The sequence below is a fragment of the Elephantulus edwardii genome, unplaced genomic scaffold, assembly GCF_000299155.1.
Source record: "Elephantulus edwardii isolate Elephantulus edwardi_28Jun2011 unplaced genomic scaffold, EleEdw1.0 scaffold00199, whole genome shotgun sequence".
Taxonomy (NCBI): domain Eukaryota; kingdom Metazoa; phylum Chordata; class Mammalia; order Macroscelidea; family Macroscelididae; genus Elephantulus; species Elephantulus edwardii.
Genome location: NW_006399949.1, coordinates 2455037 through 2459700, shown reverse-complemented (window position 1 = coordinate 2459700; position 4664 = coordinate 2455037).

The window sequence follows — 4664 nt, the reverse complement described above, 5'->3', positions numbered from 1 at the left end:
TAGAGTGAGGAAGAATAGTTGCTTTTAAATTGTGATTTTGGGGAAGAGTGTTGAAAATCCTGTGAATGTCCAAATGAACTGTCTTAGAAGTGTAAGCGGGTACTGTATTTAATGAAACGTGATTTTCTGCAGCTTACAGAGAGAGGACACATGGAAAGAAAATATCTGAGAAATTGCAGGTGACAGATATAGTTTATTGAGTAAAGATCTCAAGGTTTATAATTTCTTCACAAGGAGTTCTAGTAACATAATTCATAGGGAGTTGTATTGTTAACCCAAAGATCATAACTCTCTGGCCATTCAAATCCACAACAGGAGAAAGTTAGCAATCTTCTCCCAGGGATTTACAGCCTTTGTAAACCTACTGAAGGGTCAGCTTGTTTCATATTCAATGGTAATTAGTGTATGTTTTCACATTTGTCAAGGCGTTCCTACTTTATTTTCAATGTCCAAGTGTCGTATAAAAGTTGTTGTGGGTTTTGGTTCTCTTATTTTGAAGAATTTAAACATCCTCTCTCTTCTTGTATCTCCCTCTCAATTGTTTTACTTTCTGGGAAACTTTTTCTGCTTTATATTGGAACACTTTTGTTCAAATTTTTATACTGCTATCCAATTTTAATTTCGCAGAGCTCACTATTGTTCTCTGGATATGCCTTTATAGAGCAGCCTCTTCTAACAGGTGTTTTCTTTCTTTTATGTCTCTGAGAACATTGCTTATAGATTTTGCTATCATTTTTTTTCCTGTTATCTGCACTGTCTCCATTGCCTCAAGATTCCTTATATCTGCTTGTTTATTTTGGTCTCCAATTATAGGCTTCCTCTAAATATTGAGTGGTCCTTTTATTCCAAAATTGGAGAATAAGGTGGCAAATACTTGCTTGAAAGCTCAATCTGTATAGGAGGAAATTGACTACAGACAGGTCACCCTATAGAATAAAGACCCAGACATATATAACTTCTAATTTTAAACATAATTTTGTATGGTGATTTTATTGAAAGTTTACAGAAAACTTGGATTTTTATTCATTCATTGTTACACATTTTCCTCCTTACCCCTTCCCCAGTTCACTACTCTTTTTAAAAATTCATTCATTGTTGCACAATTTCCTCCCTCCCCCTCACAGTCCACTTAGTTATGCACCACTTACTCTGGACCATTGTCATGCAAATAATGCTTAATCATATCTTCATTTTAAACAATCCTTTCATCTGTTCCAAAGCAAATTTCCTTATTTACTCCTTTTTTTAGTTTTCCCCAACCCCCCAATGCTAGTCCTGTTTTATAACGGCAGCATTATGCAGTATTTGTCCTTTTGTGACAGCTATTTCACTCAGCATAATGTCCCCCAGGGTCACCCATTTTGTATAATATTTTGAGTCCCTTGTTTTTCAGTACTGCATAGTATTCTATTGTGTGAATACAGCACAGTTTTTCAAGCCATTCATTTGTTGATGGGCACTTTGATTGTTTCCATCCCTTTGCTATTGTAGATAATGCAGCAATAAACATGGGTGTGCATATCATCTGTTTGAGTGGAAGTTCTGGTTTCATTAGGGTATATTCTCAGTAGTGGAATTGCTGGGTCAAATGGTATTTTTATTTGCAACTTTTTGAGAAAGTGCCATACTGCCTTCCATAGTGGTTGCACCATTTTACACTTCTGCCAACAATGAATAAGGGTTCCAGTTTCTGCACAACCTTGCCACCATTTGTTGTTTGCTGTTCTGTTAAATTTTGCTATTCTTAGTGTGGTGAGATGATATCTCCTAGTTGTTTTGATTTGCATCTCTCTTAGAGTAAGGGATTTTGAACATTTCTTCATGTGTTTGTTTGCTATCTGAATGTCTTCTTTGGTGAAGTATCTGTTCATATCCTGAACCCATTTTGTAATTGGGATGTTTACCTTTATCTTGTTGTGGTGTTTGAGTATTATATAAATTTTAGATATAAGTCCCTTATCTGACATGTCATTACCAAATACTTTTTCCCAGATTGTGGCTTCTCTTTTTACCCTGTTGGAGAAATTTTTGAATGTTAAAAGGATTTGATTCTTTGAAGGTCCCATTTATCTATTTTATCGTCTCCTGGTTGTAGTTTTTTCAGGATGCTTGGAAGACTGTTTATGTTGTGGATTAGGACTTCTAGAGTTCTCCCAAGCTTTTCTTTAATGAAGTTTATAGTTCTTGGTTTTAGTCCTAGGTCCATGATCCACTTTGAGTTGGGTTTTGTGTATGGAGTGAAGTGTAGATCTTGCTTGAGTTTTCTGCAGCTAGTTTTTCAATTTTGCCAACACCATTTGTTAAAAAGGCTGTCGTTTCCTCACTTTACTGATTTCATCTCCTTGTCAAAATCAGTTGAACGTAGTGAGATGGGCCTATTTCTGGTTTCTCAATTCTATTCCATTGATCTATGTGCCTATCATTATACTAATACCACAGTGTCTTGACCACCACTGCAGTGAAGTAGGATTTTATATCAGGGAGTAATATGTTGATTACCTTGCTCCTTTTATTAAGGAGTGCTTTGCTTATTCAGGGCTTCTTTCCATTCAAAATGAAACTGAAGATTTCCTTTTCCATCTAGTTGAAGAATGAGAATGGTATTTGTATTGGGATTGATTTGAATGTGTAAATTGCCTTTGGTAGTATTGTGCCATTTTCACAATATTGAGTCTTCCTATCCATGGACAATGGATATTCTTCCATTTCTCAAGGTCTCTTTTTGTTTCTTGTAATAATGTTTTATAATTTTCTTTGAAAAGATCCTTTGTGCTTCTGGTTAAATTTACTCCCAAGTATTTAATCTTGTGATTAGCTATTGTGAAGAGTATTGTTTTTCTTAGCTTCAGCTCTGTATTCTCTTTGTCACTGTAGAGAAATCCAACTGGTATTTGTATGTTGATCTTGGATACTGCTACTTTGCTGAATTGGTCAACTATGTCCAGTAGTTTTCTTGCCGAGTCTTTAGGGTTTTCTATGTATACTATCATGTCATCTTCATAGAGAAATAATTTTACCTCCTGTTTGCCAATTTGGATACCTCTTACTTCCTTCTCTTGTCTTATTGCTATTGCTAAGACTTTCAATACAATATTGAATAAGAGAGGTGATAGTGAGCATATTTGCTTAGCTCCTGTTCTTAAAGGAAATGCCTTTAACCTCTCTCCATTGAGAACAATGTTGGCTTTAGGGTTTGTATATATATATTTTTTTACAATGTTCAAGAAATTCTCCTCTAATCCTATTTTGTTGAGTGTTTTAATCAGGAAAGAGTGTTTGATCATCAATTGATAGGAATATGTTGTTCACGTTCTTTGTTTTGTTAATGTGATGAATTACACTGATTTTTTTTTTCTTACGTTGAACCATCCTTGCATACCTATTATGAATCCCACTTGTTCATAGTGAATTATTGTTTTGATGTACTCTTATATTCTATTGGCCAGGATTTTATTCAGGGGTTTTGCATCTATTTTCATAAGAGATATTTGCCTATAGTTTTTTATTTTGATTGTGGCTTTACCTGGCTCTTGTATCAATCATATGTTTGCTTCATAGAATGAGTCTGGGAGAATTCCTTTTTTTTCTACTTTCTGAAATATTTTGTGTAGAATTGGTGACAGTTCTTTTCAGAATGTTTGATAAAATTCACTTGCAAAACCATCTTGTCCAGGGCTTTTATTTGTTGAAAGTTGGCTTATTATCGGTTCAATTTCTTCTTTTGTAATTGGTTTGTTCAGGTATTCTGTTTTGGTCTGTGTCAGTTTGGGTAGGTTGTGGGCTTCTAAGTATTTGTACTTTTCCTCTAAGTTTTCATATTTGAGCATAGTTTTTCATAATATTCCATTGTTAACCTTTTAATTTTAGTTGGTTCTGTTGTGACATTACTCCTTTCATGTCTTATGCAGATTATTTGTATCCTTTCTTTTTTCTGTGTTAGTTTTGCAAGTAATTTGTAGATTTTATTGACATTTTTGAAGCATCAACTCCTGGTTTTATTGATGGTTTTAATTGTTTTTCTGTTTACTGTTTCATTTATTTCTGCCCTGATTTTTATAATTTCAGAGTGGGGTTTTTTTTAGAGGTTGTCAGGTTTTCTTATGGTTCTTTTAAAATTTGTTGGAGATGTTTCATTAGAAGGTCAATTACCATTTTTTTCTTGCCATATGATGTGTCTGCTTATTGCTATAAGTTGTCATTTAATTACTGCTTTGGCTGTTTCCCAGAGGTTTTGATAAGTTGTGTTTCATTTTCATTCATTTCAAGAAATTTATAATTTCTTTTTTTATTTCTTCTCTTACCTACTCACATTCAAGTAGGGCATTATTCAGCTTCCAAATAGATGGGGGGAGTCTCCTTTTTTTCTCTTGTTATTAATTTCTAATTTTGTAGAGCTGTGGTCTGAGAGGATGCTTTGTAGTCTTTCTATGTCTTTTAAAAAATTTATTGAAGCTTGTCTTGTGACCTAAAGTGTGATGTATTCTGGAGAATGTTCCATGCACACTGGAGAAGAAGACATGCTACACTTTCTTGGGGTGCATTAGCCTGTATCAATCAATCTATGAGATCAAGTTGGTTTATTGTGTGGTTTAATTTTTCAGCATCTTTGTTGAATTTCTTTCTGGTGGTTCTATCATTTCTTGAGAGTGGTGTATTGAAGTCTC